The sequence below is a fragment of the Triturus cristatus genome, chromosome 12 (genome assembly GCF_964204655.1).
Source record: "Triturus cristatus chromosome 12, aTriCri1.1, whole genome shotgun sequence".
Taxonomy (NCBI): Eukaryota; Metazoa; Chordata; class Amphibia; order Caudata; family Salamandridae; genus Triturus; species Triturus cristatus.
In genome coordinates this window covers 296,218,049-296,230,821 of record NC_140595.1, presented here as the reverse complement: position 1 = coordinate 296,230,821, position 12,773 = coordinate 296,218,049, and the positions used below count along the sequence as shown (strand labels likewise).

Genomic DNA, 12,773 nt, shown 5'->3' with positions numbered 1-12,773 from the left:
ATTGGGTGGAGTGACGTAGAGTGGTGATAAGTAAAGTAGACAGGAGTGGCACAGAGTGATGTAGAGTAGAGTGGTACAGAGAAAGGCCCATAGAGTAGATTGATAGAGAGTGGAGTGGGGTAGAGCGGCAGAGTAGAATGGCACAGAGTATAGTGGCATATTTTAGAGTGGTGTAGAGTATAATGGCATAGAGAGGCACTGTGTGGAGAGAAGAAGCGTAGACTGGCGTGGCACAGAGTAGAGGGGCTTAGAGTGAATTAGAGAAGAGTAAAGTGGCATGGAGGGACATAGAGTGCTACAGAGTGGCATTGTGTGGAGTCGAGTGGTATAGAGTAGAGTGGTGTAGAACCCACCTCTCTAGGTGTGGGGGGGGGGTAGAGTGACATGGAGCAGAGTGGCATAGAGCAGAGTGGCATAGAGCAGAGTGGCATAGAGCAGAGTGGCATTGTGTGACATGGAGTGGCGTAGAGTGGAGTTACTTAGAATAGCGTAGACTGGTGTAGATTAGAATGACAGGGTAGAGTGGAGTGTCGTAGAGTACAGTGGCGTGGCATGGCGCAGAGTAGAATGGCATAGAGTTGCATGGAGTGGCATAGAGTGAAGGGGCAGAGTGGAACGCAGTGGAATGGAGTGCATAGAGTGAGGTGGAGTGAAGTAAAGTGGTGTTGCGTAGATTGTGTGTAGAGTGGCCAGAAGTGGCATAAAGCAGTGTGACGTATAGTGGTGTGGCGTACAGAATCGTGGAGTGGCGCAGAATGAAATAGAGCCAAGTGGTTCTAGAGTGGAGTGGCATTGAGTAGAGTGGAGCGGTGTAGAGTGGCCTAGAGTGGTGTAAAATGGCGTAGAGTAGAGTGGCAAAGAGTAGAGTGGAGTTGGCCTGCATAGAGTAGAGTGACAGAGAGGTTGGAATGAAGTGGCGTGGCATAGAGCAGCGTAGACTAGGGTGGTGTAAAGTAGAGTGGCATCCAGTGGAGTGGCATAGACTAGAATGGTGTAGAGGAGAGTAGCCTAGAGTGGAGCAGCACAGAGGAGTACAGTTGACAGTGTAAGTAACTAAAGCATCAATAGAGACAGAATATAGGGTTACAGCAATATAAATGAGAAGCCATACACCTGTGTAAAGTAGGAAAGCACATTGCTTGTCCAGGAATAATACCGAAACACCTATACAATGAAAAACACAAATGCGTTGCAAAATATGTACTTGGTTCATGCTCCAAGACGGGGTTAATAATAATAATAATCCACATTTGTAAAGCGCAAACAATCACCCGTATGGGTCTCTAGGCGCTGGGGGCCGTTGGGAAGATTAAGCGAGCTATTGCCCAGAGTCACATGGTGCTGGGCTAATTTGCCGCCGGCACTGGGGATCGAACCGTGATCCCCAGATTCCAGAGTCAGTCGCCCTGGCCGCGGCGCCACACCTCTTCCCGCAAGAAAGCAAGGGAAGACAACAGGAGCTAAGCAATCCAAAGATTGCAAGTGAGAGTGACAACAAAAACAACTAACAGTATGCTGTAGACGGGTTGTAAATCCACTGTTTAGTAAACAATATGTCTTGCAGCCCAGTGCATGCGCTGTGTAGACGAGACCTAAACACAGACATCGTGGGCGTCATCCGGATCCCACCAAACTCAACCAATTATTATGAGTCAAACTAATTAGAGACTTTCTCATGTGAAAATATATGTTGTGTGATTCGAGACACTGCTCCTGGGCGGGTCTTATTCCTCTTAAAATAATCCCTCACACATTATTCCTTCAGTGGAAGTACAAAATCTGCACTTTGTGCATCCGCCACATAAAGAAGTTTGGCAGACCGGGCTATTGGACCTGCACTCATCAGGGAGGGCGATCTGGAGTCCCTGGACCACAAAAACGCCAGGGCAGGCACCGTTCTAGTTAACGGCAAAGCTTTGCACATGAGACCTATCAAGCGACAGGCTCCAACACTAAACTCAAATAGACCATTCATATGACTGTCGCTTTACTGGAGGACGAGAACTATGCCCTCCTCCCCGGCCTTAAGTTGAGTGGTTACTGGGTAACTACGCAAAGATTACAGTACATGGGCAGTGCTTTAAATGGGCCGGTACTCACCGGTACTGAGTACCGGCACTTCCGGATTTTTTTGCCGTCAGTACAGGCACTTCTCTGTAGCCAGGGAGAGTACCGGTACCCTGATCCACAGCACGGCAGGCGCAGGTTAGGTTTCTCTTCAAGTGCAGGGCAGATTCCGCACTGCTTCCGAGGAGCATGTAATTACGTGTAATGTGTTAATCTGTTTTATTTCCATAAACGCATTTCTCTTGTGTTTTGACGTGCTGCAACTGGTACATAAGTCATTAGGTATGAACATATCTTGCCCTTCGCCCCGCCCCCAGCCCCGCCCACTTGCCACACCTCTATTTTAATGAGCACCTGCACTTATTTTTTCCCATTTAAAGCACTGTACATGGGTAACATAAGTCATTTAGGCAGCGGGGTGAGGGAACCCCCTACCACACACTGCTTACAAAACACGGGCATAAGGGAGATGGATTGATGGGAACACCAACTGATCTTAGAGCAGAGGTCTTCAAACTGTGGGGTGTGCCTCCCCTGGGGGTCCATGGCAGCATTCCTAGGGGGGGGTACAAATGACAAGTGAAGTACTTGCAACTTTGTCCATTTGGCGAATTTCCAAGCAATCTTGATGTACATATGGCATGGCAGGCGAAGGGCTTAAAAACAGAGTATGAACTGTGACCCTGGTTGTCCTGGCTGTGGAGGTCAGTGGGTGGGGTGGCAGGGTCACGGATATGGCTAAAAAGAACAATATATTCTGTAACAGGGTTTTTTTTACCCTCATGTAACTGTGTATAAAATAATGCGCACCAAGCGCTGTGCCCGGGAGGGGTATAGTGGTGTCTTCACACGTCCCATTGACAGGAACATGCTGCCCACTTCTTGTCAGCAACAGCAGGCACCCAAACTGTGGGGCAGCACTGCTTCTTAAGCAGAGGCCACGTGCCGAGATTTGTGCAGGGTACAGTTTGTGCCAAGATGCCCACGCTCCAACGGTAGTTTGTTACGCTCTGGGAGTGTCCGGTGCCACCCTCGGCACACTACACCTTCCCTTTCCCAGTACCTTCGTGTGCGCCCCCCCCCCAACCATCACCCACTTTATCGTAAGCAGTCACTTGTGCAAAACATAACATACACACACACCGGCGTCCATGAGCCCTCACCTCGCCCGCTTCCAACCCCTCGTTCGCTTCCGCACTTCCTTCCTCCGGGTCCCTGCGCCTTCGCCCGGACCTCGCTCGCCCGGACCTCGCTCGCCCGGACCTCGCTCGCCCGTGCCACCCGTCTCTGGCCTGAAGTGCCCTGCGGGCTCGGCCACAGCCAGGAAACTTACTGCTGTGTATTTCCCGAGCTTCCCCAGGCTGCCCGCGCACAACGTTAAAGTCCAGCTGTCTGGTGACACTTGTGGAGGCCCCTACACTCCCACCTCTCTACTCCTCCCCCCACCCCCTTTACTTCCTCCTCTCCGTCCCCAGGGACCGGGCTCGCTCCGCGCGCAGCCACCGCTCGGCTGCGGCCGTTCACGAGGAAAGTTGTGTCTGGAGAGGCCTGGAACACGGCCAGGCGCCCCTCCCTTTACTACAGGAAAACAATCCTCTCCTTTCAGTCATAAAACCTTTATTCCGTTGAATGTGGACACAGGGGGCCCACGCCCTCCCGTGCAGAGCGCACATTGGACGACCCCCAGCCCCTCCGCTCAGAGCACGGGCGGGCCGTCACTGCCGCATTCCCGGGGTTACCATGGCTGAAGGAAATCCAGGAACCACCCCCCTCCAAAGACCCGCCCCAGCTAACCACAGCATACCAGTATCCGCCAGAGGGGAGGCGAGGAGAGGGCTGTCTGAAAGCAACAGAAGCAATGGCCCCTCAAAACATGTCACCCCGTGGGTTTAAAGTTTTCCTACAGCTCTTCACTGCCTCCTCAGTGCAACCAGACACCCCTGAATGGGACACGGACGCTCTACACCCCATGCAACCCTATGCCTGTGTCCTACAGCTGCACCTAGTTTTACAAGCCCACGGGGCACTGGATGCAGTGAGGTGGTATCTGCACCTATCGAACCCGTCGCTCAAGTTTAACATGAATGACGACTCCTTGTGACATCACTGTGATGGAAATCTTTACTGACGTCACTCTCTGCCACGGGGATGCACAGCAAGGCTAGCGGACTGCCAGACCACTCAGAATAGACCCAGCCCCTTCCCCACCACAATCAATGATACAGACTTAATGCCGACTAATGTGTAATCCTAGAGTTAACACTGCGCCTTTGTTCCCCCCAATGTAAAACTTCTCTATTAATACGGAAACAAGCAAGATCAAAGTGACTCTGCTCCCTTCAGTTTCAAGCAACCCCCCCCCCCCCCACACACACACACGCAAGGGTTTGTCAGGGCTTTACAATCACATCTGTGGGGCTTTAGCCACGTGGGAAATTCTTCAGAGCACCTACTTTGGACTAACACAACTCCTCCGGTGCCCTCAAAAACTGCAGTATCTAAGGCAGTCACGCGCAGTTGTGAGTCTTATCGTGTAATACACTTGCAAAACTGTCTTGGGTCAGTCAGGCTTGTTTGTGTTACCTTTGCTCAACCCTGGGTAGCTGTAGCTTCGAGCAATAAGGCTTGACAAAGGAACTTAGTGTAAAGCATTTAACATTACCTAACAAGGAAGTCACACAAAACGAAAGAAAATCTGACAATTTATAATAGGCATTTGCAATGCAATAGGTCTCGCATTATTGAAAATGTGAACAATTGGCATTCGGTTAAGTGAGAGCATTCGAAAACTTTCCCATTTTAAGGGGCTGTCTGTTCCACTATGGAACACAACGATTTCCTAGATCAAAGTGTGCAGCACGTTTATTTCTAATGTCCTTAATGTTTAGCGTAATGGCATTGCTACATTCTGTTCGTATTTGATGTACATAGTATGAAGGATGTGCAAATAACTTCCAATTTGCAGTTTTAAAGCCTTTCCTTTGGGTTTATTGCATGATGTGTGATGGCCGTTTTAATATTAACTGTTTTTGGTAGCACTTAAAATAATCACCATAAATTAATTTTACGTTCGGAGAGGCCGGTAACTTGAACTGCTCTTGCTCATAATGGCCACGAGGTTAGTGGCGCTGTGAGCCGGAAGCAGCCGGCTTAGTTTTAACATCGAGTTCTAAACTTTACAGGACAACTGCCACAGACTATAATTGAGTGCTCCCGATGCTGAGAATACAGACAAAAAGATGCTCCGGTTAAGTGCGGTGCGTGAGGTGCCTTTGGGGCGAGTCCTCAGTCCACGAGTGGTGTGAGGTGACTTTGGCCACCTGGGTTGGGGTCCCACAAAGTCCTCTTGGTTGCAGTAGCTGGCCAGCCAATGCTGGGCTACTGGTCTCCTTACACCGCGGTTAGGGCGAAATCCTTTGGAAGGGGCTAGTGTAATTTTTAGGTAACCAATCCATACTCTGATGGAACTCCCGGATGCAGTGGACTCAGATGCAACTTTTGGCTGTTGACGATCAGTCACTTTGTGTGCCCGGTGGTAGGTAGCGACAAAACTTCTGCAGTGGCTACCAACTTGCCAGTTTGGGCTTTTTCAGTTCTTCTATCCCTGGAGCTGGTTTCGGGGGGTGGGGGGTGGCAGCGGGGGAACCATCCTACTGATACTTGGAGTCGCTGCTTTTTCGATCTGGTACCGGAAATTAACTTTTCCACAGGGCAGGAGCCTGCAGGCACAGTCTAAACTTTACTAGCTCATATTGCATTCCTTCCGACAGTGCAGCCACTCTTTATGCAGTTTCAAGAGCAGCCGAGTAGTGCTGCTTTGGTCCTTTCAGCAATCTAACATGATCTGGCAGGAAGGGTGCCATATTTATCCCAGGAAAGTGCCCTGAGCGGACCACACGGTCAACAGTCAATGGGCTACTGGGTCCCCTCCCTTTTGGTGACGTATTTCCTGCAATGTGTGATATGTGGCTTTCCCATAGTGCACTATTCTAGCCACTCACAAAATGTTGGGACCCTTACTCGGTCGTCTGGAGCCTGGAAGCCCACCCTATAGCTGTGGCTACCCAAGGGCTACATGCCCACGGGGAAAAATGGTTTTGGAATGGGTTTTCCTCTCTGTCCCAATCTCCAACTTGTCTGCATGAACCAAAGGCAGCCTGCTCAGGAGTGCAGTCACTAGTGGCCCTTCAAAGGCAGCTTCCCCTATGAAGCTCGCCTTTAGTTCTAACAACCCGAGTGGCCTTCCTGGGAGAGGAGGTCAAACCTCACTCTGCAGCAACTGCCTTTGTTCCTAAGCATGGGAGTCGTTCACATGCCTCCCCAGGCGTGCAGGAAGCGGTCTGTGTGCTTGGGCCTTTAGGAGGCCACTGTATTGGCTGGGCCCAGATTGGCAACTTTCTAAAAGTTGCAGAACTTTAATTATAACAGTAAATTCGATCTGGGCATCAGGTCAGGTTCACTGTCTATGTTCCCTCTAAGCTGGGCTAGGAAGACACTTTTTTCTTCCACTCAGCACTCTCTCACAATAAATACTATCTCAGTCCTGTTCCTTTTCGGTCTGCTGCGGTCTTTTGTGGTCAACACCTCGGAGCAGTATTTTCTTTTTTGTGCAGCTGTGTTTCATAGTTAGTTGTCTCAGCTCTGGTTCCCTCTCTGTCACTGCTACTTCCTTGGCAAAGTTTCTTTCCTTGGGGTCTCATTTTCTTTGTGCAACCGCCTCTCACAATTAAAGCTCTTATCTTCAGTTCCCTCGTCACTGCAGACTACTGTGACCATTATACACTCAAGACAGTCTCTTGATTCTCTGCCTGGCTCTCGGCCCGATGCCTTCTGTCACCAGTGTCCCACCAGGCAGTCTCCCTGCCAGCACAGTCTCTTCTTTTTGCAATGTTATCTTGAAATAATTTGGTAGGTTTGCTTCAAGCTACCTGTGTCCCTCACAGACACTGTTCCTCCTTACTGCCTGTAATGTCAAAGCCGCCCTACATGTTCATTTCCTTACAAAGGACTTCATTATGCACCTTCATTCCTTTTTTCTCCTGCACCTACCTAAAAGGGGTGAGATTGCATTCTCCTTGGCAGCACTCCTACTCCTACAGGTTGGGCTTTACAGGTCCTATTCTGTGTCTAGTTCTCCGCCAAAGACTCTTCTACCTGGGTGCAAGGTGAGGTCTCTGCCTCGGAGTACGGGGGGCGGGAGGCATATGTCTATGCTAGTGTAGGGGGAGAGTTGTTTCTGTGTGAGTGCCCATGAGCAGTGTGCGTGTTTACAGGCAGGGTGACCAGTGTACCAGTTTGACTATAGTGTGAGGTTTTTGGTTGGTGGGTGGGGGGCGTGTTTTTTTGAATTTACAGTGAGTGCAGGGTTAGTTGTGTGTATAGTGCATGCCAGAGCACTACCCCAAATGATGTCCATGATATTCGATCGTCTACATTCTTGCAGGGTAAGCAGTCTGCCTGTGTGAAAATAAGAAGTGTTCAGTCTGTAAGCAAATTGTATTTTGAGTGCAGGTTGAATGGTGTGTATTGTGAGTGTTGGGTTGAGGTCTACCTTTGCGAGTACAACATGAGCAGTTTGCCTGTATGAGTGCAGTGTGAGCAATGTGAGTGCAGGGTGAGTTGTATGCATTGGGAGGTCAGGGTGAAGAGATTGCTTGCAGGGAATCGAATGAGTGGTGTGCATGTGTGAGTGTAAGGTATGTCGGGTCTGTGCGAGAGTAGTCTGTGTGTGTGTGTATGTGTACAGTGACTAATGTGCCTGAATGCAGAGTTTCAGTGTGTTTATGAGTGCATCTATGCAGGATAAGCAAAGTGCTTGAATGTAGGGGAAGTGATGTGTCTGTTAGAATGTAGGGTAGGTTGTATATCTTTGAAAGTGTAGGGTGAGTGGTGCGCTTTGTGAGTGCGGGGTGAGTACATTAAAGCCAGACCTATAGGGATTGCCAATGCTTGTTAAACAATTTAGCAGGGAAATGTGCTTTCAATTCACTCTTTCATTTTTATATTTTTGTGTAGGTGTCCTTTCTAGTATCAATAGAAAGTAGTTTCAGTTTAGTTAGTATCACTCAGTTGCGCACACAAACAGATCACTGCTGCACAAATATAAAAATAATTAGAGGGAACACTGTTCACTGTTGCAATGAATTTGATACCTTACAGTACCCAGTTAGGTAGTCCCATTCAGAAGTTAGCCAGGCTGGGGTGCCAGCCAGTAACCTTGTGTTAGTCAATGGCGCTACTCACTTTTCCCTAGCAAAATGTCAATTTCAAAGTGTTGCTGCTAAGACATCACTGAAAATATGTGTCTTACTTAACAATATATAGCTCCCTGCCATAGGGCTTCATAGGCCTTCCTTAGGAGAGACTCGCATATAAGGTTAAGAAAGCTTTGGTTTTCAATGGCCAAGTCGAACTAGCAGTGTAAACACTGCTCTTTCAGCCTGGTAGCAGGCTGGGAGCCATTTTGTCTTTTGTCACACTCAGGGTGGCACTAACAGTGCTGCAGCCCTGGGTGGACACTCTGGCTTCCTTGCCCTGGGTACTATAAACTAAGGACTAATAAGTAAGTCAGCAGTGCGCATCGGGTATAGGCAACACAACATATACTTGGTAAGGGGGGGGGGGGGGTAAGAACACTGGCCCTGAGGTTTGGATAGCAGGCCTCAGTGCACTCTTAGGGTAAAAAAAACAGCAGCATAAGTCCAACAAGCATTTGTAATGGAATAGGTCGCGCATTTACGAGAGTTTGAGCTATTAGCATTGTAAATGACAGTGCCTTTTGTTTATGTTGTTTTTAAAACGGGTAAAAAGCAGTCATTTACAATGCCAACTGCTTAAACTCTTGCAAATGCAAGACCTATTGCATCGCTAATGCGTGCTATAAATATTTTTTTAAAGCGTTAGGAGAGCGCGTGTACTGCCTGCAACAGCAGGCAGGACAAAGCTATTTGAGAAAATAGTGCTCGGAGGCTGTAATTGAAGCCTACTGAGTAACAACACATGTAACAGGGGGTGTCGCCATGGGAGGTTACAAAATGAGACAAGGTGGTACTAAGGAGGGACTACTAAGCCTTTTGACCAATGAACAGCCACAGTTTACAGTGGACAATGACACAAGCCAATGAAAAATATGGGCAGAGCTTCAATCTCCTACCTCAATACAGCATGCCTCTCACAGCAGCGCGTGCACCGCCCAGGCTCGACCTAAAAATGTGGGGGTGAGCATTCAAAAAGAGGCATTGCCTTACAATAATAAAATGGAATTTGACCTTTGCACTATGGTAATGTGTGAGTGAATGTTTGTTAATAGACGTGCTCTAAATAATGTACCATTGGGCCACATTCATTTTCACTACTATGGGCATAAAGAACAAGTGACTTAACTTTATTAACACTCTTTCTGGTGGATAATTTTTCTAACTGCATATTCCTCACCTTGTGAATGGATACCAAGCAGTACATCCCAAGAGTTGGGGCCTGCGGAATGGCTCAGACCAAAATGGTCCGAAGAATGGAACAAGCGAAATGCCCATTCTGATGACGCTGACAGTCAAGGCAAAAGTGCTTCTTGAACATGTGCACGGATGCCCACGTAACAGCTTGACAGATATCCAGGAAAGGCACTCTGCGTGCCAACATAGTGGTAGCACCCTTTGCTCGGGTGAAATGAGCCCTCAGATCTTCTGGAGGCTGCTTCTTGGCCAATGCATAGCAGATCTTAATACAGAGGACTGTCCATCATGATATGGTTCACTTCTGCACTGCTTTGTCTTTCTTTGCACCAGAGAACCCTACAATGAGCTGATCGTCCACCCGATGATCCTTGATACAAAAGATATAAAAGTTCAATGCTCTTTTGGGTCCAAACAGAGGAGTTACTCTTCCTCTTTCAATGGATGAAGTGGAGCAAAGAATGTCAGAAGATAGTACAAAAGGTGGTGTAGAGAGTTGGACTGAAAGAGGCTATAGCTCAGTCACACAATGAGCTGAAGTCACCACAATGAGAAAGACTGTTTTGAGAGTCAGGACGCAAAGGACAGTCATGCATGGACTCAAATGGAATTCACATGAGGAACGCTAGAACCAAACTATGGTCTCACTGAGGCACAACGAAGGGTTTAGGTGAAAATATATGTAATTAAACTTTAAGAAAATACATCAACGACAACGAGTTAAACAAGGACGGTTGGTCCAGCAAACACAAAAAGGTCATAAAGGACAACAAATCTTATTAAGAGGGATATTTCATCATTGGGTCTAATATTTCGGGCTCTGCTGCATGACATCCCCCAGGGTCAAGAGTTTTTTCTTTTTAAATTTGGGGATCCAAAGTTTTATAAAAAGGTTAGGCTAAAGATTCTGGGTGCTGCCTTGAGGAACTGGCTATATATCAGGAAAAGTCTCAAAATCCCTTACTATGCACCCCAGGCCCCGATTTGGGATTCACCCGGTACCCCTGACTGCCTCAAAGACCAATTATCCCGACCCTTAATAATGGCAGGCATATTTTGCTTTGGTGATCTGCAGAAGGACTCGCAGCTCCTGAGCTGGGAGTCCCTATCGGGGTTGACAGGAGGCACACTTACTAGATTTAAGTATTATCAGCGGTCAGGATGGTGGGCAACAAAATCTTGGGACTTTGAATTAAATCTTAAATTCGATTCAGTCTCTTGGAGGGGGGCATGGAAACGGGAGGTTTCTTTTTGGTATTGGGCTCTTTTAGAAACTGGAGGGGTGACCGAATCCGAACTCCGAAAACTCTGGGGCAATGACATCATTCTCAAATCCAATGAATTCAAGAGTATTTGGAGGGATTCTTTTACTATGCTACAGGCAGTTGTCAAACCCGCAGCACTGAAAATAAATCATTTATATACTACATATAGGGTATATTTAACACCTAGAAAACTAGCTAAGGTCACCGGTCTAGAATACCACTGTCCTAGGTGTAAGTATCCTGCTGCAGACGACCTCCATGTGTTCATGGATTGCCCGCAGATATCTAATTATTGGGTTGAGATACAGGAATTTTTTGAGGATGTGTTATCTCAACAAGTGGAGATCACCCCTGAGCCTATCTTTTTTGGTCTTACGACAAACTATAATCCTAACGATCTAATTTCTAAATAAATTTTTTATGTCATTATTCTGGCAAGGCGTGAGATATGCAGGGCATAGAAAAATGTAAATCCCCCAACTTTCATGGAATGTTTGAAATATATAATTCTTACCAGTGAATCGGATATGGCCTGTGACAGTACATGCCACAATAAGATCTGGGCTGCCTTGGTGGCATGGCGAAATAGGTAAATGGTAGTCCTATGATTTTGCCCGGGCACTGTTGGTCCTCAATCTCCTTAATAACACTGGGCTCCAACAGTAGTGTGATCTGGAGAGGACCGGGAAGACAGTATTAGCTTGTGGGTTTCGTTTCCCTCCCTACTCTCAGTACGGGCCCTTGAGACGGGGTTGGAACAGGTTGGCCGTTTGAGAGAGGGGGTATTCTGTTTCCTATCAAGAATGCCCTCCACGGTGTATGAGGACAAAAAAAAAAATAAAGGACAACAAATAGCCTCAAGTCCCAGCTGAGATAAAGATACCACTAAAAGCAACACACCCGACAGCTCTGCATTTAATGTGTATGTATTACGGGAACCACAACAGGCCACAAATCAACCCCAGCGCCCACCATAGAAAATTTCATGGATGGGTACATGGCTACCAAAATGGTATCCATGACTTCCTGAGGAAGGTAGAATGTTGTCAACTGCTGCTACTCAGCCTCCAAACATGGCGGTGTAGATTGAGGAGGCCCACGTGCAAGACCTTGCCCTGCTGCTGCAACAGAAAATCTTCATGAAATAGCAGCCTGATCAGAGGACAGCTGCTCATGGCATGCCCAGAAGTTCCATGTACCACACTCACCTGGCCTAATCCAAAACCACTCAAATGACGTGGGCTCGGTTGTTCCTGATCTTCCTCAGAACTCTGAGCAGGAGAGGAAGAGGTGGGAAAGCACACAGGAGTCCCGAGCTCCACTCTGGCAGAATGTATCTTGAGAGAGAGCCGTCTTGAAAACTTCACCATGCAAAAATGTTGACCATATAGGTACTCCGAGACATCAAGCCAGGGTCCTCCCCAATCTAGCAATGATGCATCTGTCACAGCCATCAGCTCTGTGTTGGGTAGGGAGAGCTGTCTGCCACCAGTCTAATTGTAGCTGAACAGCCACCACTACAGGTCTTTCACAGTCTCCTACGAAACCTGGATGAAATCTGTTACGGTACTATGTGGCTGAGCCCACTGAGACTCGAGATCCCACTGCAGAGCTCGCATGTGCCATCTGGCACAGGTAACAAGATGGCTGCAGTAGGCCAAGAGGACAAAAAGTCTCAGAGCCACTCTCACCAAGTTCCTAGAACAGAGGTTGAAACTTCAGGATCACAGCTGGAATGCCCTGGATTCGTTGACCAGGAGAGAAGGCTCGAAACTGCACCATTTCCAGAATGGCTCAGATAAATGGAGGCCTCTATGAATGAGTCAGGTATGACCATGGAACATTAATCATGAACCCTAAAGACGTTAGGAGGTTTGCTATAGTCAAGAAGTGGTCTACAACGGACTGGGTGAGACCATGAATGGCATAGTGTAACCCTGTTGGACTATTTAGAGGATCCACTTCTTGGGTATAATGCTGTGCTACCAGT

The 12,773-nt window shown here is 47.8% G+C and overlaps 1 protein-coding gene across 9 annotated transcripts in view; it reads right to left on the bottom strand.

Moving 5' to 3' along the window:
* CCDC102A (coiled-coil domain containing 102A) overlaps positions 1–12,773 on the bottom strand; it is an 820,703-nt gene that overhangs the window by 304,506 nt on the left and 503,424 nt on the right. For 3 of the 9 annotated variants that reach the window (XM_085636975.1, XM_085636978.1, XM_085636972.1), the window contains exon 1: positions 3,231–3,470. The exons of the other annotated variants lie outside the window; for them this stretch is intronic. The gene's annotated coding sequence lies outside the window, so the exon portion shown is untranslated. Of the gene's footprint in view, positions 1–3,230; positions 3,471–12,773 lie in introns of those variants that run through there. 9 annotated transcript variants of the gene reach the window in all.